Raw genomic sequence first — 26,126 nt, 5'->3', positions numbered from 1 at the left:
CTGGCACATAGTAGGTGTTCAGAAAGTTAATTCCACATTGTTCCCCATTCCTCCACTCCCAGAAATGCCTCCATATGTAAAAAAATGAAGAAATACATTTGGGGAGGTTGTTTGGCTTGTTTTTTATAGTGTAGGAAAGAAAAAAAAATAAGATGCTTGTGTGTCCCAGACATAGATTTGAGAATTGTCAGGCAGGAATGGCAAGATCTTCAGAGCAGGAAGAGTGGCCTTTAGGACTCAGCACTTGTGTGTCTGTTGCATGAACTGGGGTGGCTGGCGTCATGGATCTGGTTGATCTCAGGAGAAAAAGGAAAGCATGCCTCTCTGTCTACCATGCTGAAAACACATTTTCCACAATAAAAAGTGTCTACCTCTCTTTCAAACTGCTTTTGCTGTTTCCCCTGGAAAAAAAAAAGTTTTGCATTTTGATAAAAAGCAATTTCTATTTTCCTGCCAAACTACCAGAGACTCTTGGAGAAACGCTTCTGCTTTCCTGGTATCAGGGTGTACAATCTGCATGACACCGAGACTGCCATGGCATCATGTTGGCAGCTGGCAAGGGTGATGGCTGGAAGAACAGCATGAAACACATGCCCTCCTCTGTTAATGCACTTGAATCAGAAGCATATTCTTGGAGTCTAACTACTAGTTGTTTAGGCACATCTAAACTTGCAGGAGGGTAAGGAGTGCAGAAGAGTTTCTGTTAAAGAACTTCTTGCAAATAATAGAATTGGGATGGGGTGATAAGAATCGCAAAAAAAAAAAAAAAAATGAGCACTGTATCTTCCTCTCCTCCCCCATCCCCAGTATATTAAATGGTACTTTCAGACAGAAAATCTTTTAGTTCCAAATAAATAAAAAGTAACAGAACCAGAAGCAACCTGGGCTTTCTAATCAACTCCAACATTTCTGGGTGAAGTCCCCTGGAGAATCTATTCTCTTTATGTGTCTCAGAAGCCTTACAGCCAAGATGAACTTCAAAGACACAAAGCAGAAATGTTAGGTGCTGGCCTTCCACCCCACACTGCCTCGGGAAACCCTGCATGTGGAAACTGCATAATGCCCTTGGTACTTCCAGAGATGTGTTCTCAGATTCCTAAAGAAGGCGGTTGGTCGCAAGTTGTTTTTTGAGGACACGCATGTGATTTGGTTGTGCCTGGAGCAGCTCTTTCCACACCTGACAGCTGGTGTTTCTTATTAAGTATCTGAACATTATCCACCATATCCATGTTGGCCAGCTGGCTTGAACACTTACTGAGTCCTCAGGAGCCCTGTTTAGCATCTTCAGAGCTGCCTAGAGAGGGTTGATGGTGTGTGGGGATGAGGGTAAACTTTGGAATCAGATCCAAGTTCTACTTCCTCTTCCACAAATTGCTAGCTGTGTGGCTTTGGGCAAGTCGTTTAACCTCTCTGAGCTAAAGTTTGCTTCCCTTTGCTTCCCTGTAAGATAACGATAACCTCGTTTCTTTAACCTGCTTGTCCCCAACATTAAACAAAATCAAATAACTCTTAGTAAATATTTGCAGTGTTTCCTTTATAGCCATTGCCCAGACAATGTTGGTTTTTTCTCATCTTCCTTCTAGTTTGTGGTATAATTTTTCTTGGTAAAATGCTAAAGTGCTTAAGCTCTCTACACGACCACTTTATGACATAGAAATTGACCAGGAACCTCAGGAATAAATGTGAAAATTAGAAAGAAGAAGAAAGCCTATCACTGTGAATTTGTCAGCTGGCAACTCTTTGCCTTTTCTAGTTAGAGTCTTTCATAGTAAAGTGGTTATTTTTTTCTTCTTCTTGAAGCTGTGTATGTCGGATACTGTTTGACAGGCGTTTTTGTGTGTGCCAAAGTATGGGGGAAATTGACAAGGAGAGGCCCACTCGAGATGTCACTTCCCTGTGCTGCAAGCTGGAGCTGACAATGCAGTCTCTTCTGGAAAGCCCCGACGGCACATTGGAGCATCTTAATGTCAAGAGGAGAGAAAGTCACTGAATAGTCAAGGGTACCTCTTCCCTCATGTGAGAAAAGTGTTTCAGGTGTGGCACAAAGATAGAAGGCTGTACTCTGGAATGGGGGTCGTCAATTCCTTTTACTTGTATAGAATATCATATTGTGACAGGATATTTTTTATTTCCTCCTGGTGTTGGACAACTGTCCTCTCTGGTCAAGGAAAAATGTGCGCACACACACGCATGTGATACTTTCAGTGGGAATTTGGAACAGGCGGCAATGGCATCCATTTTCATTTCATTGGTTTCTTAAATTTTTTTTTTAATTTTTTTTAACGTTTATTTATTTTTGAGACAGAGAGAGACAGAGCATGAATGGGGGAGGGTCAGAGAGAGAGGGAGACACAGAATCCGAAACAGGCTCCGGGCTCTGAGCTGTCAGCACAGGGGCCCGATGCGGGGCTTGAACTCACGGACCGCGAGATCGTGACCTGAGCCAAAGTCGGCGCTCAACCGACTGAGCCACCCAGGCGCCCTGGTTTCTTAAATTTTTTAAGATTATTTATTTATCTTGAGAGAGACAGAGATAGTACAAATGGGGGAAGGTCAGAGAGAGAGAATCTCAAGGCGGCTCTGTGCTGTCAGCGCAGAGCCCAACGCAGGGCTCGATCTCAGGAGCCGTGAGATCACAGTCTGAGCCAAAACCGAGTCAGACGCTTAACTGACTGAACCACTCAGGTGCCCCGGTTTCTTAATTTCTTTACAAAATGCACTTCTCGCCAGTGGCAGGTGATGAAATGTCATGATCGTGGGTAGGCAAAGGATGGGATTTAAAAGTGTTCACATAAAGACATGGTGTGTAGAGAGATCTGAAGGCACAAATAAGTAGAGCCACTGCCATCACAACAACAAAGAAAATGAGGTACCGCTTGTTCTGTTCTCAGCAAGCGCTAGACACCTAGGGTGCACATAATATGCTGTTTTTGATATTGTGAATAAACAAAGCAGGCAGAAGCCTTGATGTCTGTGGCTCACCATTGTCTTTAGTGAAAATAATGTACAGCTGTCAAGGTACCAATGGGCTTCCTTATTCCATCATTATGACAGATATCCCAATAATTTAAAAGCCATGATGCTTATTGAGAAGCATTCGCTGGGTGGGGGGTGCGTATATCAGAGAAGCATCGCTCCGTTGGTGACAGGATCAGAGGATGCATTTACATTTGTTCTGCCGTCTATATGTCAGAAGAAACCTAGTATTTTTTTTTTTTTTTCAGATCTGACCTTGGTGCTTCCGTTTCTCTCCCACACATATAAAGTATTTTCCAGGTTCTGTGTTAGAATTTGCTCTAGCTCTGTGACTTAATGTGATTTCACACTGCATAGACTTTCTCCTTTCTTTTGCTTTTATCTGTTCCTAAGTCTTTCCAATAATTGTTGGCAAACTTGTCATTTGGTTCTAAAAAGAAATTTGAATCTGATCCAAAAGTTTTCTAAATTTTATGATTAAAAAGGCAAAGAACTCATATGCAGAGTTATTATCAAGTTAAACTGATTTTACTATGTGTAATAGCTCATATTTATAAAAATTTTCAGTGACTGAACAAAATCATTACATTTGTTTTTCTCTTAGTAAATGTATGTGGGTGGTCATTTTTTCCTCAGAATTAGCCCTTTGAAGAATACAGTGTACATGGTTTCTGATTCACATGTATACAATGCCTAATTGGATTACAGCTGTAGATATATTTATAATAACAATTGTGTTGAAAGGGAATATTTAATTTTATATAATGTGTGCATGTATGTATCTTTTTTTAAAGAAATCCTTACTTCTATATTTAATATTTGGGTGTTTTGTGTGTGTGTGTGTGTGTGTGTGTGTGTGTGTGTGTGTTTTGCCCTGTAAGCATCATATAAGGTCATATCAGGAAAGGACTGTTTGAAGGAGGGGAAGTGATGGAGATAAAGTAGTAAGAGATGAAGAAGAAGGTAGAGGAGGCACAGCCCAAGTAGCATCGGTATGTCTCAGGTGTGATAGGTAGGAAAGAAAACAAAAAGTGGACGTGTCATCAAATCTTAGACCTGATTTCTTGAACTCTTTTGGGATTTTTTTCCTATGGCATTAATGGTGATAGAGTCTTGACAATTCTTTCATTTGTTCACCTTTCCTTGAACACATGTAGAGCTTTCTCTGTGACCAGCACACATGCTAATGAGTGGTAACATGTACAGGCAAAACACATGATTTGGAAGCACCAGGGAGAATGCTAACCTAAGTATTTTTTTTATTTGATGAGTATTTGTTGGGTACCTTGTATGTAACAGGCAGATTGCTAGATGCTTGGGATACAAAGGCAGAAGAAACCCCTGGCATTATGGTGACACAGACAGTTGAACAAGTAAAAAAATAAAATAACTGTGGACTGGTGTGTGTGTGTGTGTGTGTGTGTGTGTGTGTGTGTGTGTGTGTGTGTGTATGTGCACTATGTGTATAAAGGAAATTATTGGGATAGCCTACTTTAGATTTTGTGGAGATGCCATTGCTTAGAGACAGGTGATAGAACTAAAAGGTGGAAGTTGGGAAGGAACCAGCCGTGCTGAGAGCAAAGGGGAAAAGCATACCAAATGGAGAAGACACCACAACCAAGGTGCCCAAGGTGGGAAGCAGCTGGGCAAGCTCTCATGTTTCCAGAAGTATAACAAGTGCCTGAAGCATGGTGCGTAAGGCAGAGCGTGGACTGAGTTCAGATGGGAAACATTGCGAAAGGCAGATCACATGAGGATTGTATTTTGAGTGCAATTTTAAATGCATTGGACTGGCAGATTTAGCAAATAAAAACACAGGATGCCCACTTAAATTTGACTTTCTGATAAACAGCACATGCCTTGTTTGTACAAGTGTGGCTCAAATATTGCACAGGGCATACTTAGAGTAAAAAAACCTCTTTATTATTTATGAGAGTCAGAGTTAACTGGATGTGGTGTATTTTATCTGGCTATCCTGTAATTGGGCACTGATGTGATCTGACCTGTGTGGGTAAGATCAGTCTTCCCGGCTGTCTTGCTGAGTGTCTCACTTACTTTCTGAGTCCCAGAGGTACATCAGGAATGATCTAGCCAGTTCACTGTATTAATCACAGGATGGTTTCCAGAAGCCCATCTTTTCCTTCCTACTACTCTTAGGTAAGCTGCCTACCTTCCACTCATCTTATGGGTCTTGGCCCAAATGCAGCTCCCCCTGAGAAACCCACCTGTACTTACACTCAGAAGCCCCATGAGGTGCTCCCTTCCTATGCAGCACCAAAACTCCCTCTCTTTCCTTTGGTCCAGCATTTATGCCCTGCCTTAGAGCTGCTTGTCCTCTGTCTTCCCCATAGTCTAGGAACACTCTGAGGGCACAAGTGATTATTTTTCCTTGTTGGTTTTCTGGCATCTAGCCAGTGCCTGGAACAATGGACAAGCTCTGTAAATGCTGGTCGAGTGGGTGAAGTAAGCATGTGGCCTCTTTAGATAACTGTTGGGTCAGTAAGTACAGTTTTCTGAGATATCACTTGCTAAGGGGCTTATTTATTGAGCACTCCTTATTTTCAGGGACTATGAGAAATTTTGGAGACATTTGAATCTAGGTCTCTGTCCGTAAGGAGCCTGTAGATTGGTTGATAATATTAGATAATCCAGAACACAGAGAGTGCGCAAAACCATAGAAAGTACAGTGAGATATTAAAATAGGTGGTAGAATCAGTACGACTTAGAGATCCTTAACCTGGTTTTATTGAGTGCAGGAGGTTATGTGAAAGGGCTTGGGGTAGGAGGTCTGAGAACTCTCTGGAATTCGGTGCACAGTGTTACAGGCAAGTGTTTTCTTCTAGTGAAAAAGTCCAGAGCTTCCAGCACTTCTTGAAGGGCAGGCACCTAACACCAGCCAGAATGGTTAAAAGTCATCTGCTCTGTGTGCTGTAGAAATCCATGGTGGACACAAGATCCAAATATGAATGGTGAAACTTTGAAACCGTGAGGAGAAAATTTATGAAACTTCTTTACAATTTCACACGGGGGTAGAATTTATTAAAATAGTCAAGGTGAAACATGAGAAATTGAAATCATAATTAAAGATTTGTGTCCAATGAAGAAAGCCCTTAGAAAAATTAACAGAGGACAAGCCAAGAGAAAACAATGAAAATATTTACAATAGGTGACCAAATAGTTACACTATGGATAGATTCTTTTTATTTCTGCTTATTGTGAACAGAAGTTTAAATGGGCAAAGGAATAAATGGGCATTTTACGGAAGGGGAAATTTGAATGGCTAATATGTGTTTGAAAGAGACGTTCAGTCTTACTAGTATTCAGAGACATTACTATTACAATGAGAGACATTATCCCTATCAAGTTGGTTTAAAAAAATTAGAAAGTCAGTAGTAAGTATCAGTGAAGATACATGAAGACAGGAATTTTGAGGTGGTTTGGTATGGCAGAGGATTAGAAACAACCAGTCTGCCTGTTGATAGGAGAATAGAGAAGTAAAAGTTGGGTGTATGCTTATGATAAAATACCCTGTAGTAGTCAGGGGAATTAAAACCTAGAGCAGCACTGTCCAGTAGAAACTTAATGTGAGCCACATGTGTTATCTTAAATTTGTTTGTATCCACAGTAAAAAAGTGAATAGAAATAAATAGAAGTTGGTGAAATTACTTTTAATACTGTATTTTATTCAATCCAGTATATCCAAAGTATTATCATTTCAACATACCAATAAACAAATTATTGAGATATTTTTCATTCCTTTTGTGGATGAAGTCTTCAAACTTTGGTGTGTACTTGACACAGTGTATCTAATGCAGATGCTAAATTTTTATTGGAAACACTTTATCCTTATTTCTGTGTTTAGAGTTCATAAAGTGTACAGTTTAAAAAATCGATCTGCATACTCAAGGTGTTCCAAAAATATTTAAAAGTGTTGCAGTAACTGAATAAATTAGCAATTTTTAAATTTAAATTAATTAAAATTTAATTAAAATTAAGAATTCAGTCCCTCATTTGCATCACCCCCATTTCAAATGCTCAGTAGCTACATGATGGAGAGCTACATCTAGTTCTCTAGGTGTTTTTCATAATATAATGGTGGAAGAAAACAAAAGAATAAGATTTATAATAAAATATATACCAAAAAAATCAATACATTATATTTTTGCAAAAACATTTAAATATAATGAGATACATGGAAATATTTGGGAAGAAGCTATAGATATAGCTTGAGATAGCATATCAGGAACGGGGTATCTAAACGGAAAATATAAGTTCCATCTAGGAGAGTTCTAGACTGTTAGAGTGCTGTGAGTCAAGGAGCTTACCCAACTCAGTTCTAAGGGTAAAACAAAAAGCAAGAGGGAGTACATCCAAACAGTGGAATATCACTCAGATCCTAAGCCATGAAAAGACATGGAGGAACTTTAAATGCCTACAACCAAGTGAAAGAGGCCAGTCTGAAAAGGCTACACAAATGCTCTGGAAAAGGCAAAACTATGGCAACAATAAAAAGACCCATGGTAGGAAGGGGTAGCGGAGATGAACAGAATGAGCACAGATTTTTAGGGCAGTGAAAATACTGTGTATCAATATTGTAATGATGAATATACAGCATTACACATTTGTTCAAATCCACAGAAATGTACAACACCAACGGTAAATCCTAGGTAAGCAATGGACTCTGGATGATTATGATGTGTCTGTGTAGGTTAATCCTTGGTGCTAAATGTCCTATGCTGGTGAGTGATGTTGGTAATGGGGGAGGCTGCACGTGTATGGGGACAGGGCATGTGGGGTATTTCAACCTTTGTTATAAACCTAAAACTGCTCTTAAAATGTGAAATACTTACAAATGCTTTTTTTTAAAAAAAAGCTTATTTATTTTGAGAGAGAGGGAGAGTGTGTGTGCACGCAGGGGAGGGACAGAGAAAGAGGGAGAATCCCAAGCAGGCTCTGTGCTTGTCAGTGCAGAGTCTGACGTGGGGCTCGATCTCAACGGTGAGATCATGACCTGAGCCAAAATTAAAAGTCAGGTGCTTAACCGACTGAACCACCCAGGTGTGCCTAAAAATACTTGTAAAAGACCAATGGAAATGAGCTCTGTGCAAAACAGTGACAGCATTGGAATCTTAATGCAGAATTCTCGTTTTGTGATCACGTTTTCAAATACCTCATGCTGACAACTCCCAAACATAGCTGATGTCGTCAGAAGACATCATTATGAAAAAATTCCGAGAACATTAACTGCGGGCTCTTCACTCCTGTGATAAACATAATTTTTAAACATCATCCTCTCAGAACCTGTTGATTATAGAAAATCCAAAATGAGCCCTTATATAATTAATCCCTCACAAGCCAGAAGACACTACAGCCATTCATACACTGTTGTGTTTTATGGAAAATTATTATATATGCTGTAAGAGTTAAATTGTGTCTCCAAATTCATATCGAATCCCTAACCCTCAGTATGTCAGAATATGACTGTATTTGGAGACAGGCATTTAAATAGGTAATTAAGTTAAAATGAGACTTTTAGAGTGAGCCCTAATCCAATCCTACTGGTGTCCTTGTAAAAAGAGGAGATTAGGACACGCACAAGACCCCAGGGAGGTGTTTATGCAGGGAGAGGACCATCCTAAGGATAGGGGCCTCAAGAGAAACCAAATCTGTCCATACCTTGATATTGGAATTATAGTCCCCAGAACTGCCAGAAAATAAATTTCCATTATTTAAGCCATCTCATGTGTTATTTTGTTATGGCAACCCTAGCAACCTAATACACTTGCACTTAAAAAAAAAAAAAAAAAAAGGTGGAGAGTCAGTACAGCAATAAGAGCAGGAACTGTGAAGTCAGATGGGATTGGCCTTAACTTCAGTCTGCAAATTACTAGCTCTGGGCCTGGTAGCATGCTGCTCTCTGGCCTTGTGAAAGGGGAATGGTAATTGTACCTGGTAGGATTATTCGGAGAATTAAGTGAGTGAATGGAAGTAATTGCTGTATAAATGTTAACTGTTGTTTTGATCATTACGATTGGATGCCGCGCTCTGGTTGTCATAGTTTCACTGTTCCCATATAGCAAATGCACCCTAACAGCTAGCGTGACTCACTATCAGTTCATTCCATGTGTCGTTTTAAAAATCATAAAGAGATTCGTTTGTGAACTGTTGCCTGGTTTGCCCATTATTTTCAGTGGTTCACTCTCCAAAAGCATGACTTTGAATTGACTGCTGGAGTTCTGAAATTGAACATGATATACTTTGAGTTTTCTTTTAGGAATTCATGTGGTCAGTGTAAATTCATGCAGTTAAAATGGGCGTTTGGGGGCAGCAAGAAACCAACCTCAGCAGTTGGAAGCTCGAGAATTAACAGTAGCTCTTTATAACAGAGAACCACCAGCCTGAGAAAGAGCCAGCAGTGTAACAAGATGGATTCTGTTTTGTTTTATCTGTAATACTGCTTTTCCTCTGCAACAAATTGAGGATAGAATTAGCTTTCCCAAATCAGAGGGCATCCCTGCTCTTCACCCACTGTTGTGTTTTATGGAACATTACTATAATGTGCTTGCATTTTAGAATGCAACAAATTCTTAGCAAAATGTCACTGTTGTGAATGCAAGCTCTCCGCTGTGTTTAAGTTGGTTACGTTTACACATCAGGCTCTAGGAGATAAAAGTGGGCACTTAATATTCACTGGATCTGTTGAGAATATCCCTGTGTATATGCTCAATTTCCTAAAATCACATAACCTTTTGTTATCTTGTAATACATAAAAGGGATGGTTGGATCTAAGAAAGCTGTTACTATGTCACATAAACAAGTCACAAAGTTCCATTTAAAGTACTTATGCCCTGCATGGCAATATGCCTTCCAGTGCAAACTTGCATCACTAAGCCCAGTCTGAATTCTTTGCATATTTCTCAAGAACATCTCTGATTCAAAATATGCCACTAAGCCTATTTTCTTAGAGCTCAATCTACTACCTATAAACATTACTGGCTCTGTTTTGGTGATGTCCTGCCTTTCTCATTCCCTCCTCCCCTGTTCTGTTGCCTTGTACCAGGATGCCTCTCATTCAAGTGTCTTTTCTCTGCCAGAAGCTAGCTCTGTTTGTCTTTTTTATTCCCGCCACTAAATTTGTGAACAATTTCTAGTGCCCATGAAAGCGGAGAACTAATGGGCTTGTCTGGAGGCAGTCATATATACTTTGGACAGGTGCTGCACAAACCTTTGCGGTCAGTTTGCTGAGCCCTCTCCAATTGCAACTTGTAAACACTGATGGCAGGCTGGTCTGCACAGGTGCTGCCAGGTGCTGATTATTGCATCCACAGACACAGCTGGCTTGACCATGCTGGCTGAATTGATTGGTGTCCTGTTAGAAATCCACCTGCTCATTGAATACCCTGTTTGCCTAAATTCAGCATATGATTCTGCGGAATGATCAAACTGGCCATGTATGAGATGGCAATAGCTTAAAAAAAAAAAAAGGCATTGGAACTAGTAAATAAAAGGCATGAAAAGCAACTTCATTAAATGCTTGTTGTGTTAAACACTTATTCTTAATTTACACAAATGATACAGTGCCTGTCATTATTCACATATGAAATATTAGATGAAAAACAGAAGATTAACCCATACATACTTCTGGAAGTACAAGCTTATAATTATTAATGATAGAAAAAAATTAAAGGACCTAGGGTTTGACTGTAGGCAAAGATTAGAGGTCCCGGGGGAAATACACCCAATCTCCACACTAACCCTCCTTCCGTAGCTCCAGGTACATAGACCCAACTGCTTGCTGGTGATCCCTATTTGGATGAACTTCACATGCCTTTCCAACACTACTGTCCACTGAAAGTGCTCGTTCTCGGCCATTCTCTGTTGCAGTTTTTCAAGTAACTTGGAAATCACCATATCCTCTCTCTGTCCTTCATCTCCCCATTCAGTAATGTAACTCATCCTTTCATTTCTGCCTTGTGAATATTCCTCATTTATGTCCCCTTCTTTTCATCCCCAAGACACAAGTCTTCCTTGGTGGATAAAGGGGAAGGAAGGGAGAAGAGGGGAGAGAAGTATTTTATTTGCTTTCCTTTAAAAAATTAATTGTAAAAAAAAAACACAACACAAAAGTTATCATTGTAACCATTTTTAAGTGTAGAATTCAGTAATGTTAAGTACACTCGCATTGTACAACAGATCTCTAAAACTGTGCAAACCTAAAATCCACACCCATTAAACAGTAATTCCCTTTCTTTCTTTGCTATTTTCTATATTCATTGGTCAATGTGGGCAAGCAAAAGAAGATAGATAAAACTTTGGGTCATTGTAATATCAGTTTATCAGTGTCTGCCTATTTCAAGATTCTTAAATGGTGAGTTTCAAGTGAGATCATTCATCAATGGCCCTGGCCTTGCAAGCTCACCATCTTCCCATGACTTGGTGTGGAGATTCTGCCCAGCATTTTCACCAGGTGTCTGCATGGTCTTAATTTCAACAATCTGAAGAGAAGGGAAGGTGACCTAGGATAGGCACTGTTGCTTGTTTTTGCAAATGTACATTTAGAAGAGAGCTTGTGGTAATGGAATGAGACACAGGATCTGGATGTGAGTCTCATTTTCATCATTTATTTAAGTGTGACCACTTGCCGCCAAAATCCTGCATTGTGTGAAGTATTAAATTTTATGTAGTAGATTATTTTTTGGGGAGACTATACAAGATAATCTTGTTCATCATCTTCCTCTTTTCTTCCTCTCCCTCCTCCTCCTCCTCCTCTTCCATCATTGTCAGCAGTTACACCATTGAGACCCCAACCAAGGTGTGCTGGAAGTAGAAAAAGCCAGAGGGGATAAGATTTGTGTTGCAATGTTGTAGGGAGGCCAAACATGGGCACGCGTGTTCAAAGCCATTGAATGATGTTCCGGGGGTTTCTACATACTTCACCAGTGCCATCTTTCACTTAGAAGTTTGAAGACACAGCCTCAAAACTTTCTGTGATGTTAGTGGGTAAAGGTTAATAGAGTTAAAACTTCTAAGTCTCATTCATAAAAGGCAGCACATCTATCAAGACGTATTTGTCCTATTATAATCAAAGATCTGTCAAGTCCTTCCAGCTTCTCAAGTAAACCCATATTTTCATGATCTTAGGGTTCTACTTGGCTGTAACATTTCCTCTGGGCTGCAAAACAGCACATGTAATCTGTTCAGGAATGAACTTTTCTGCAGAAGTCAAAGGAAAAAAATCAATGTAGCTGGTTTTGACTTATAACAGTAAAAAGGAAAATTGAAAGTATTGGATTTGGATAAGGACTTTTGCTTCACAGTTTGAGGGTTGAGTAGATGTTAAAATATCACTCAGCACATTGGCCAGTCATTGGATTATTCTGTTTTACTATTTCGAAGCTATAAAATCAACTGAGTAATTAAGTGGGCTGCACGTTGTCAGATGTTTCACATAAAGAACCATTAGCCTTTTCAACACATCAAATACTAATCAGTTGGCTCAGGCTTTCTTTGGTTGAATATGTTATGTCACAGATGTAGGCATGAGAAAAAGCTGCAAGTTTCTAATGAGTGCAAGGTTTATTGCTAAAGGATTAGCTTTAATCATAGATGTTTTGTATCAAAATAGATATTTCATTTATACCTATACAACACACCCGTGATATACACATGTATGTACATGCATATGTATACGCGTATGTATGCACACGATAGACACAATATTGGGCAATTGACAGAAGTTCTGAGGTTAAATGAGTCAGTATTGCATAGGGCCTAAGAGTGTGGGGTTTTTGTTCAGATAACTTGAGTTCAGACTTTATCTTCACTGTGTGTTAGCTGGTGGCTTTAGCAAGATACTTAATTTCTCTAAGTCTCAGTTTTTATCACCTGTAAAATGGAGCTAATAGTAACAGTCTCATCTTGTGAAAATGGCCTTAAATTGTGCATGCTAAGTGCCTCGTAAAGTGCCCAAAGCATAAGTCTTAGAAAAAATGGGTGGTATTATTACAAAAAGGTGGGTGGTTGGCCATTATTATTCATTTACACACAATTCTATTAAAATAATTATCATGGGCTTGGGGTGCCTGGCTGGCTCAGTCAGTTAAGCATATGACTTTGGCTTAGGTCATGATCTCATGGTTTGTGGGTTCGAGCCCCGCGTTGGGCTCTGTGCTGACAGCTCAGAGCCTGGAGCCTACTTCGGATTCCGTGTCTCCCTCTCCCTCTGCCCCTCCTCTGCTCACACCCTGTCTCTTTCTGTCTCTCAAAAATGAATAAACATTTAAAAATTTTGGAAAAAATTATCACAGGCTTAATGTCTGATGGAAATTGGTGAGGGCAGACTGGTCACTTCTATGCAAACTGGACACTTCTCTACCCAGTATCACAGTGTCGCTGTGGCTGCCTTTAGGGCAAAGGAGAAGGGAATAGAAGTCAAATGCTTTCCACAACTTGAAGTTCATCGTTCCAGCTCATCCACATTTCTACAAGATGGAGGGCCTGCCACCAAGAGGAACTCCATTCAAGAGCATGGAGATGGCTTTTTGTTCCTCTCTGTTTCCCTGCCTACATAGCATAGTGCCTGCACTGAATAGATGCTTCAGTGAAGCAATCAACAGAGATATGTGTGGCAATAGCATCTTTCCTCTTTGATAAATGACTTTTTAAAACCAGAACTTTTTTATTGATCCCTGCTATGAGTTGAATTATGATCCCTCCAAAACCAGGTATGTTGGAATTCTAACTCTGAGTGTCTCAGAAAGTAATGTATTTGAAGACAGGGTCTTTACAGAGGGAATCCAGTTAAAACGAGGTCATTAGGATTGGCTGTCATCCAACATGACTGGTGTTCTTGTTAAAAGGTGAATTTGAACACAGACACAGGCACACGAGGAAGATGATGTGGAGAGATACAGAGTGAAGACAGCCATCTGTAAGCCAAGGGCAGATCCTTCCCTCCCAGCTCTTACCTGCAGGAACACTTGCCAACACCTTCATTGGGGGCTCCCAACCTCCAAAACTGAGACAAGATAGAGTTCTCTTGTTTAAGCTGCTCAGTTTGTGGTGCTTTCTTCTGGCAGCCCTGGCAAACTAATATAGTCCAGACACAGCAAAAGGTATATGAAGGGTGAAACTATTAAAGAATGAAAAGAATTAAGTTACTTGAGTTTCCATTTTCCATTTGACAACTTAGGTCATTGTAGGTATATGTGTGGCACGCTATTTCAGTGTCAGCACCTGAGGACAGGATGCTGGTTCTGCTGCATTTCAAATGCCTTCTCCTGGGGGATTGATCGAACACAAAGAGTTCAGGGGAAACCTGGAAGAAATATCCCCAAGCCATCCGCAAGAGGCATGTTGATACACACCTTTAGTAACATCCTAAGTAGGCTGGCAAATGTGGGTCCTCCTCTAAGAGGATTATGTGGAAATCTGCCACAGTCACAGAGACATATAAATAAGGAATGTTATCTGTATCCAATGCTTCTTTAAAGTGTGGATTTTTACAAAAAGCATAATAAAAAATTTCTCAGAAAGACAAGTAAGAATTAGGAAGGCTAAAAATGAGCTGTGTGTAGAAAAATGACTTTGAGTAGATATTTGGTTAAGAATGAATAAATCTCACTTTTACACCTGTCCTTCTCTTGATCTTTGTCCCTAAACATGTATGTTATGGAAAGGTTGAAACTATTTTGTATACTGATAAACAAAACTGCTCAGTAATTGAGAAAATAATGACAGAAAACAATGAAAGTCCAAGTTTCTTCCCTGGATATCGTGACTGGGTCTCAGTTGGTGTCTGGTCCCCACAACAGCCGTCAGCTCAGATGCTGAAGGTTGACAGATAGGGGTCTCAGACTGATTGGAATGCTGGAATTAATAAAGCCATAAATTGAAGGTAGGTTCTAATCCAGTGTTCCTTGCCTTCTTCATTGGCCTAAAGGTAACTAGGTCTGTAGCTAATTAACTTAGGGTTCTTTGAGATGCTTGATTCCATCACCAGTGCAGTAATTACTATTCAGGGCATTACTATACTTTGATGTTTGCCTGAAGTGTAAATTATTAGTGTCTGAAAAAAGTCATTGGCCCAAAAGGAAAACATAAGAAACAAAAGGAGGATCAAAGTACTTCTGAGCTGGTTTTCCGCTCCGAGTGAATCATCCAGGCAGCAAATGCTCCCTGACCTCCCTGAGGTTCCAGAAGCAGTGGGATCTGCAGCCTTCTCCCTAGGGTCACACCAGGTGGGGGAGCCTAGGTTGCTAATAAGATGGCTCATGGTTTGGAGGTATTACAGTATTCCATGTTCAGGAAATTCTTGTTTGGTGGCTTTATTTTAAATTCATCAAAAGTTTCTCTATTCAGAGAAGCCCATCAGGGATGTATTTTGGACACATATTTGTCACTGCCAGTTTGTCTCCTTTTTAAACTCTCCTTTCCAGATTTTCAGAGAACCATAGGTTTGATATTGTGAGTTTTGAATATAGCTTGAGGCCCTGGGTTGCCTCACTCCCCACTCACAGCTGCATTCAAGAAGTACAGCTCAGATGCTTAAGGTTAATTAAAAGGAAATTCAGGCTTTATTTGAGGATCTCAGAGCAACAGGATGTACTTCTCTTCCCTCCATGGTGTTTCTTCACTCCCCCCAAATTTGGTGCCCTGGAGCTGCTCCAGAGCCATTCAGACACCACTCCCCAGTCTCTCCCCTTCATTCTTGCCCAGCACTGCTCTTCTTCACCTATGTTTCCTCTCCCACAATCCTGAATCTTCATAAAAGAGACTTAGCTCCCTAGTTCTTTTCCCTGCCTCAGCCCTTTGAACTGCTTTCACAAATCCAGAAGCACAAGAGAGCCAGTGACCAGGCTGGGGAGAATGAGACGGACAGGGTAAGTGTGAAAAGGGAGGGGGAGAGAGGGTCACATGTGAATGGCATGGCTCTCTTCCACCCTTACTTACTATAATTTAATTATGCTATGAAGAAAGGAAGGTTAAGAAGGAAGGCAATTAGCATTTGTTGGGTGACTCTGGTTGCACTGACACTGCGTTTGGCAGACATGTGTCCTCCTAAAGACCACTGATAGTTGAAGATGTACAATGGTTTGGGGAACCTTCCATTATCTTAGCGATTCACTGTTGTGTTTTCATCCTGAGCTATGCTTGGCATGTTTTTGGTTCTCCCTAAACATTTACTGAATGAATTATATAACGAGTGGGTCAGGGACTCTCAGGGCAGATTTGTGGACTTGTATAATCTCTTCCACCTCATAGATGAGGAAACATAGACTCTGACATGCTATTTTAAATACTTTGCCAAAGTTAAGACTGCTCAGAAGGGGCTGTGCTGATGTTTTCAACTCCATATATTTGGTTCAAAGATTTTCCTCCTAGAGCACACCATCTGAGACAGTTCTCCCATTATCATTTGCCCATTGGAAGAGTATTGAATTCATCAAGCAAACACTTGGTAGGGTTACTTTTTTGCTTTGCTGCTGCTAAAATATTCGTATTATAATGACAGGGATGGAATGCGAGACTAATTGAAAGTGAGGTATTTTAGTACAGCTTTATATACAAAAGATACTGGATTAATGATGAACCAGCTCTCAGTTGTATTCTAATTAGCTGCAGTTTTGATTATCTGCCTTCTCCAGGGATTCTTGTCTTATCGCTTCCAATTGTAGAGGTCTGTGGCATTAGACACCATCTAAACCAGTCGCTTTGAAACATTTTCTGTTATGTTTTTCACTGATACAGTCTTTGGTCAAAGGTAATCTTATGCCAAAGCCAAATGTGTAACCTTAAGAAAAGTGAAGTTTCTCAGAGAGCCTCTCTCTCTGCCTTGCCTCTTCTCTTCAGACTAAGCCTTCAGAACAGAACTTAACAACCACTGACCTAGACACATGTTCTTGATTTTGTAGAAAAGGAAATGGGAACAGGGAGGCTAAGTGTCCTTGGGAAAATTACAGAATTATTAGTGACACAGAAAGGTTTGAGAAGGCAAGCCAGAGCATTTTATATTGTGCCATGAAGAGCCACTGAACAACCAGAATAGCAACAGCACATCCTTATTGGCCATTTGTTATGTATGAAGCACAGTGCAAAGAGCTTTACACCTACTTCCTCAGAAAATTTTTTTGACAGCTCACGAGAGAGGTGGTGTTATCCCCACTCCATGGATAGTGAAACTGAGATACAAAGTGGTTAATCATGCTTTCTTGAAGTCACACAGCTGGAAAGCAGAGGGTGGCCAAAGCCCTGCTCCTAATCACTATTTCTACATTCCCACCGACTACCTCTTGTCCCACATAAAACCATGAATTCTCTTTCATTGACTTAAATAACTTGAATAGTTGTTTTTATGAATTCTTCCCACCCCTACTACTTGCCATATGATGTGGGATAGTGGTTCCTAAAATTATTTGCTTGGTGAAACGCACACTGATGTAGATCCTTACGTAGGATGCTGTGAGGGTTGGGCAGAATTGCCTGTGGTTCTGTCAGTCTTGATGCACGAGGGGAATCTCTACCCCTCCTCTCTCTAAACATCCTGAGGTAAGCCTTACACAAAACTTCATTCCCCTTTGTGGTGCAGAACCATGGTTAAGAATCACCGCCCTAAAGCATCTTATCCACAAAGCATGTGATTTAACATTTTGCAACATTCCCATAACAGCCCTCCCCCATAGGCTAAGAGAGCAGGCCTACCTATGCCCATACTGGAGACGGCAGGAATTATTCCCTATTATCCTAAAGTACAGTTCTCTAACTTACACTTGTCATAATCTTTATCCTTCAGCTTATTTGGCATAGCTGACCCTTCTCTTCTTCTGGAAATCTGTTTGTCCTAACTTTCCAGATACCTTCCATTCCTCCTATTTTCTCATCCCCTGGAAACTCCATTTCAGTTTCCTTTGTAGGGTGTTCCTCCTCAAATCAACTTGCCAAAATGTTGGTCTTCCTCCTAGCTCCATCCACGGTTTCCTTCTTGTCTCCCAGCCGATCCAGAGAATGTTTGCTGTTCTGTGGCCACTGGAGAACTAGCTAAATGTCAGCATACATGACCTCTGCTGGCCGAGATTTTTGTCTCCTTTACTCATTGCCGTGTCTCTAGTGCCTAGCATAGCATTTGTTCCATAGTAGATACCTAGTAAATATTTGATGAATGAATGGTCAGTCTGTCCTGAATCAATTCAGCTTCAGAGCTTTGTCATTTTCTACTTAAGGTTTGTTCTAGCAAAATCCCAAAAGAAAGCTAATGCCCCCAGCAAAGAAAAAACACTTCTCTACAGAGATGCTGCCAAGGCTAATTGTTCAAAGTGAAGTGTTGTGCCTCTGTTATAGTCATTGGTACTCCAGAGAAAGTGATAAAGTGTTTGAATTATAATCAGTGTTTATATATTGCAGTTTTACCTTTAATATTCTACTCAAGTTAATATTTTCAAAGACTGAGTTTCTGTTAAAGTCTGGCGTTTTTAATTAACAAATATTTATTACTCCCAATTCAGTTGATAAACCTGAAAAACAGCAGACATTGGACTTTGGCATTTATTTTTCTCTTGCAGATTATGTTGTTCATCAGTTTTACAAGTGTAGGTGACCCATGTGGCTAAGGTAGTAGCTTGGATTTTCAGAGAAATGGGCACATCAAAACATGTCCTATCCTACGTATTCTTAATGCTACAGGGTCTATTACAGTGTGATGACGAAACTCTTCATCAAGACGTGAAGTTTATGTTCCCTCCACTTGAAACTGAGTGGATCTTTGTAAATACCAATAGAATGTGGCAGAAATGAGGTTGTGTGAATTTTAAGGATGATTCCTTAAAGAACTTTGGCTTTTCTTGGTTCTATGTCTGTCTTAGGACATATGCCTTGGCCATCACAAGGCAACATATGAGAAATCTGGCCACCCTGAAGCCTCCATCCTGGAGACTTCACACGAGGATGCCACATAAAGCTAGGGACGGATAACCCTAACTGGAACTGAATCATTCCATCTCAGGTTCCACTCATGGATACAAAGAGGCCTTTATGACTCCAGGCTAACCGCTGTCTGATAGTAACCTCATGAGAGATCCAGAGACAGGATCTCCTAGTGGAGATGCTTCAAATCTCCTGATCCACCCACAGAAACCATGAGAAGTAATAAATGATAACTGTTATTTCAGTCTCTTAGTTGGGGAATATTTTGTTACATAGCATTAGATAACTAGAATTGTATGCACTGGAATTCTATTTTCGTATAGAAATTTGATTATTGTTCAGTTTGGCTTTGTAATCTTTCTTTCCTACCATGGTAGATATTTCTCAATGAATATTAATTTTCTTTTCATATTGCTTTCTTCTTCTCTATTGGAACATTCTGCTATAAATTCTTTATCAGCATCAAGTGAATTTTTCAGCTAAAACATGTATCTCTTTCATTTGTTACCAAAATTTCTCCCTTAGGAATAGTTTGAGCAGAATTGCAGGTGTTTAATGTTTTGCACCTTAATGAAGGCACAACTCCTGAAAGCAACTATTGGACTGTTGAGCATTCATGAATATTGAGACAGTATTAAATGGAAGAGATTTGTACTAGAAACTCTCTAGAGTAATATCTGAAAATATTATTTAATGGTACCTTTTTAAATTTTGACAAATTTCCAGAGAATGTTTGTATTTGAAGCAGATATTATCAGACTCTTAGAAATGTATACAATATTACTTATAATGCAGTAGGTTTGGCAGATTCTGTATGAATTATAGCAGTCATTAATAGTTGTAAATAGCCACATTTTATTCGTACTATCTTCTGTTGAATCAGGTAAGAACTATTTGATTCATATCAATAAGTATGGCACATAAAATAATAAACCCTTTCACAAATTTAAGAATATAAATTATGTGTGCTTGTGAAAGTAGTCAAATACTGAACATAAAATTTGAAAATATTATAGCTTAACACATAATCTATCAGCTATTAAAATAGAAAATAGAAAAAAATAATTACTGTGAAATTTAATAAGATTTCAAGGTGTTTGGATAATTTTTCCTTCTTAGTATGGGAATAGCTCAGTGTAATTTTAAGACTTATTTGATCTTAAGTAAGCTAAGTGGGTCAAATGACCATCTGGGTTGTTTATCCACTGTGGTGAGACTTCCTAGTGTCTTTTGGTGTATGAGTAACACAAAAATACATTGTGTATGGATATTCCACCTCATCCCAGAAGGGGTTCAACTCAGCTTATGCCAATAGGAAGAGTACACAATAAAATAATCATAGAAATTAATTACAGGAAGAAAACAAGAAAATTCACAAATATGTGAAGATTAAACAACATGCTACTGAAAAACCAATTAGTCAAAGAAATAAAAAGATAAATCAAAAAACACCATGTGACAAACAATAATGGAAATATGATATACCCAAATATTTGTGAGATGCAACAAAAGCAGTTCTAAGAGGGAAGTTCATAGCGATAAATGCCTACTTCAAAAAACGTCAACAGTCTCAAATAAACAACCTAAAATTAGAACCTTAAGGAACTAGAAAAAGAAGAAACAAATGAAGCCCAAAATTAGTAGAAGGAAATAACAAAGATTAGAAAAGAAGTAAGTGAACTAGAGACTAAAAAGATGATAGAGAAGATCAATAATACTAAGAGCTAGTTCTTTGAAAAGATTTAAAAAAAAGTGACAAGTCTTTATCAAGAAAAAAAGTCTTCATCAAGAAAAAAAGAGGACTCAAAATCAGAAATGAAAGAGGAAATGTTACAAGTGATACTACAGGAAAACAGAAATCTAGAATGACCATATGATCCAGCAATTCCACTTTTGGCTATTTATCTGAAGAAAATGAAAACACTAACTTGAAAAGATACAGGCACCCATGTTCATTGCAGCATTATTTACAGTAGCCAAGATATGGAAACAATCTAAGTGTCCATCACTGGATCAATAAATAAAGAAATTGTGAGATAGATAGATAAAGATATAAAATATTATATTTATTACTATATATTAGATATCAATATATGTAATATCACAGTGGGATATTATTCATCCATAAACATGAGTGAAATGTTACCATTTGTGACATGGATGGATCTTGAGGTCATGATGTTATGTGAAATAAGTCAGAGAAAGGCAAATTCCGTATGACTCCTCTTATATGTGGAATCTCAAAACAAAACAACAATAACAAAAAGTCGAGCTCATAGATACAGAGAACAGATTGGTGGTTGCAGAGGTGGGGGATGGGAGAAATTGGTAAAGGGAGTATAAATTTATTTAAAAATAAACAAAAAGCACAATGATGTGTATTTGCCGTTAGTGTATCATATAAAATAACTTTATCATTTAAAGTTTTAAAACTTCTCCCTGCTTACATGCACCATCTATTCTTCTATGTTGTCTGCTTTTCCATTAGAAACATTGACTAAAAAAAAAAGTGAATGAGTTAATTGAAACAAAAGAACAAAAAAATAAGAAATTCAAGACTAAAACTAAAACTCTTGTGTTTTTGATCTTGTTAATGGTATCTTAATGATAGACCAAAACATGTAACATTGGCAATTTTCGTCTTTGCACTAATATTATCCAAAGTTGTCCAAGATTTAGCACAGGGGCTTTCTTTTCTTTTCTTCTAATAATGGAAATCAAGCTCCTTTTACTAGCAGTGATTTCTTTTAGAGCTGGGTTAAGGAGTGGAAGTGGTGGCTAAATGATGGTTGCTGTACTGAATAGCTTGGAATCTTTAAGTCATTGGTACCCATATTGTGGAAAATACAAATCAGTCTTAAGATATCACCCAACATGTTCTTACCTTGAGAAAGGGTAAAAAGCATTGACTTGGCAGTCACTTGTCTTCTATTTAAAATTCTCCCTGTATCTTCGTGCTCCCTGAATATAGTGATGTTTTTCCATGAACACTCTTTAAACAAGCGCTAGAAGGAAAAGAACTGAAAGGAGTTGCTGGTTTAGGGTGGTGGGATTATGAGTTCAGTTTTATTTCATCTTTATGATCCTTTTAATGTTGTTTTAAATATCTTTATGATATAAATAAGAAGAAAAAATTAAAAAGGTTTATTACTTACCAAGTATTACTAGCCTCCAGAGTATTTGAAGTCTTTGGAGATGAAATCTCATTATGCATACAGCCTCATTCAATCATTCATGCAATATTCATCTAGCAAGGCATTGTGGGAAGCAGAGAATCCCAGTGGAGACACTGTTCTCTTATAGTCATAATGGCCTTCAGAGGTAAGATAACGTGCTGTGTGTATTAAGAGTGTGAATGTCTTCCTTTTAGCATGAGGTACCAGCGCTGTCTATTTGAGGAGGTAGGATCCAACCTAGATCTGAAAGAATTACAAGATTTTAGACGTATGGAGGTAAGAAGTCATTGATGGTGTTGGCCAAATATTTTCAGTTCCCTCTCATCCAGGCTTATGGTAGAATTGGGCTTGTGGTTTGGTAGAACCACATGGCTGTTTATGACAATGAGTTGTGTCACATTTTGTCTAAGCACTTAGCTTATGGTTCAAGACCCACAGAATTTTCTTTTTCTCCTGGCATGGCTTATAGCAGTGTTTGTGCTGGTAACCACTCATCAGCCTGGATGCCTGAGTGACAAATGTGCACAGAGCTAATCTCTTGGCTTGCTCTCAACTCTGTCAGTATCAGGCAAGAAGTAAACCTTTATTGTTCAACCTACTGAAGTGTTGGGGCTGCTTGGGATCACCACGCTCAGCCTAATCTGATAATATAATGGGGGAAGATGTTTAGAGCAGAAAACAGTATTAAGTGAGGCGTAAGTAAGTTACTTCTACTTGGGGGCTGGAGCATTAACTAAGAGTGGTGAAAAGCAAGGTTGAAAACAGGTGAGACCTGCAATGGCAAACCTAGAACTTTGGACTAATGCAGAAGAGAAAACAGACCTTTGTTTTGTGTCTGGACTGTTCCCTTAATTTATTGTGTTATTCCATGTTCTACCCCCAAACTTAAATATGCAAAACATATTTGAGAGGGAACTCCCTGGAAAACCTTGACCAATCAAAAAGCAAAAAACAACCAAAACAAGCAAACAAAAAAACCCAAATTAAAGAAAGAAAGAAAGAAAGAAAGAAAGAAAGAAAGAAAGAAAGAAACAAACAAACAAACAAACAAACAAACAGCAAGCACTTTGCTGGTGTGATATCCAAAGTGACACCTTTTCTCCACATGGTGGCCATTCTGTAAAGTCCATGCAGCTGTCTGACTGCTTGCTCACCTCTGGACCTTGGTGCCCTTTCAAGGGCCTCGTGCAGTGGCTGACATGAGCTCAGTGTTAAGCATGATGTTATTGGTGTGAAGAGAATCTCTCTGCCATGAGGAGGTGGCTTGATCTTCTGCGTCAAGTTTGTGTATTTGTTGCTCTGGGTTATCTTTTTCTCTAGAGCATGATGACAATGATTTAAAGTTTATAAAATGTTTGAAGAGGCATGAGGAAAAAAAATACATTCTGTATGAATGAGAGGGTAGTAACAATAACGTTAGAATTGAACCAGAGATTGGTGAAGGAGATTTAGTTTGATTTGCATCAAACGGGCTCCATGTTATGAATGATTGGTAAAGTTAAATCTTTTTTCTGAAGTTCTTAAACATTCCCATTTCTATCCAGGGCTTTAATATCATTTTAATGCAGTTTTTTACATGTGAATTAATATAATAAATGTCAATGTTCAATAGAATAAGGTCACATTTTACTACTTTGACCAGAAGTGTAATCTTCCAAGATTCAATTTTATTACTATTATAACAGTCATACTGGATAAGGTCACCAATATTTCTTTCCAAATGATATAATATATGACGACAGACTTTATACCAACTTTAGTTTTAGTAATCTGGATTTATATTCTGAAACATGTTGACAAAGATACGCCATGGGCATTTCTTGGTCAAATGGCAGCCTGGGGGAAGATGTTTCCCTGTAATTGATGGGAAATTTGAAAATGGATAAATGAAGTAGTTGAAATGTAGCATTTTCTTGATCACATCATCTCCTTGCCTACAGATAATTAAATTCTTGTGGGATTTTAGTCTGCCACTTGAAAGGGAAAGGTGATGTTTGAAGACCTTTCAATAAGTAAAGCGGAGAATTGCTCTCTGTTCACTGGCTCTGTGTAAGCCAGCCAGCTGGCCAGCCTGCAGAATTCATTTGAGTCACACGTTCATTGAATCAGAAGAGTGCAGGGTTGTCAGACTTGGTAAAGGGCAACTATAACAGCCATTCACCTTGAACTTGCTCTGCAACATCATCACCAAAGATCCATCTCTGCTGGCACAGCTCCAATGGGCAGAGTAGGAGTACCTACCTTATGGCACTGCTATTGAGCTGAAATGAAAGAATATGTGAAAAGGGCTTAGACTTATGTCTGCCACGTTGTAAGTGCTCAGTAAACTTAAACTGCTGTTGTTTATTTCTTTTTAATATCTCTGGGCCACCACCACCTCAGCAGACAGTGTATTTCCATCTTCATAGAGCTCTCACTGTGAAAAAGCTTATTCGTATTTTGGGCCTAAAGTTAACTTTCATACTTTTTACTAATTGATCTTAGTTTTGCCATTAAGAATCATGAATCGTAATGATGAAGCTAATAGTTTCTAATTAATGTTCGTTGAATGCTTACTATGTGTCAGTAGCTATAGGCAGAATATCATCACCTATACAAATCATTTTGGGTTATTTCAAAATACTCAGAAGTAACAAAAATAATTTAAAGGATGCCCTTGAACCTTTGCCAGATTGAATGGTTTTCTAGATTTTGCCACACATACTTCATCTATACACTTTCGTTTTTGCTACAATATTTTGAGGGTGTTCTTAGAAATAGTTTTATCTCAACCCTATACACATCAGTATGCATTTTTGAAACTATAGAAATCTCCTAATGTAAATATAATACCATGATCATATCTAACAAAATTAATAGGAATTTCCTGACATGATGTAATATTCAAGTTTCTATGGTTATTTAAAAATGTTTTTTTCTCATCAGGATCCAAACAAAATCTTCACATTATATGTGGTTATTTATTTTGGGACTCTTTTAGTACATTATTTTTATGACATTGATTTTTTTTTAAACTGGGTCAGTCGTCCTAAAGACTGTTCTATAATCTGGATTTGTCTGTTGCTTTCGCTTGTTGTTCTTTAACTTGTTTCTTTATCTTTTGTGTCTTGTAAAAGATAAGTTAGCTCTAAGGAGGGTTGTCTAGGACTATAGATACTAGCTCAATGTGACTTTTTAAATAGAGATTAATTAAAGTTAAAAAGAATTGAAACATTCAGCTGTTCACTTGCTCTGGCCACATTTCACATGCAGTTCGTGGCTGACGTATTAGGTAGCCTAAACATAAAACATTTCTATCATCACAGAAAGTTCTGTTAGACAGTGTGGCATAAGGATTGGCTATTTTCAGATATAAGCATTTGTGGCATCTTGTAGGGAGGCATAATGTTTGGATGTCCCACTCTTAGGGTCCTGACCTTGCTCAGCGGATTTAGTAGTGACACCCTAGCTCCTCATTATAAATTTCCCATCAACCTTTCATCTAAAGCAGGAGCCCTTAATCTTTTTTGTTAGGTGAGCCCCTTTTGACAGTTGGTGAAGCCTGTAGATTTCTTCTCCCAGTAATGTTCTTAATGAGGAAAGTTAAGTGTATACAAATACAAAGAAAGTCAATGTTACTGAATAACAGTTATTGTAATATTAAAGAGCAAAGCTGTGATATGGTGAGATATGCACTACATTATTACATATTAAATAACAAGAATTGGTAGGAGGTATAATGACTACTATAATTTGCTAATACTCATAGAACTAACGAATAACTATAGAATAAAGGATATTGCAAGGTGTCTGCAACAACTATAAAGTTATCGCTTTATATTTATATTTTTAAAATGTCTGTGAATTATACTACGACAAAGTTATAGGCATTAAAGTTACTACTATGGTTTGTTGTTCATGTTTGTGATTTAAGGAGATGCAAAATGTCAGTTAGAAATTAGTGAAACAAATATGCAGCTTTCCCCCCATTCATCTGGATGTATTTCTTTTCTTCACACTTCTTTCCTTAAGTGTCCATGGGGAACTACCCCCCATGTGAAGAACCCCTGATCTAAA

General features: G+C 38.7%; 1 protein-coding gene and 1 long non-coding RNA gene across 10 annotated transcripts in view; one reads left to right on the top strand and one right to left on the bottom strand.

Moving 5' to 3' along the window:
• The window catches only part of FHIT (fragile histidine triad diadenosine triphosphatase), a 1,408,202-nt gene that overhangs the window by 1,098,520 nt on the left and 283,556 nt on the right, over positions 1-26,126 (top strand). The window lies entirely within an intron of this gene.
• LOC122214514 lies at positions 11,576-22,174 on the bottom strand. The gene is made up of 4 exons (XR_006199920.1): positions 22,050-22,174; positions 21,779-21,914; positions 13,944-14,107; positions 11,576-11,793 (listed from the first exon to the last, which is right to left on the bottom strand). It is a non-coding gene; the product is annotated as an uncharacterized LOC122214514 (long non-coding RNA).

This window comes from Panthera leo, chromosome A2, assembly GCF_018350215.1.
Source record: "Panthera leo isolate Ple1 chromosome A2, P.leo_Ple1_pat1.1, whole genome shotgun sequence".
NCBI classification, from domain to species: Eukaryota; Metazoa; Chordata; class Mammalia; order Carnivora; family Felidae; genus Panthera; species Panthera leo.
Note: the sequence above shows the minus strand (reverse complement) of the source record. Positions and strands in the feature narration are given on the sequence as shown.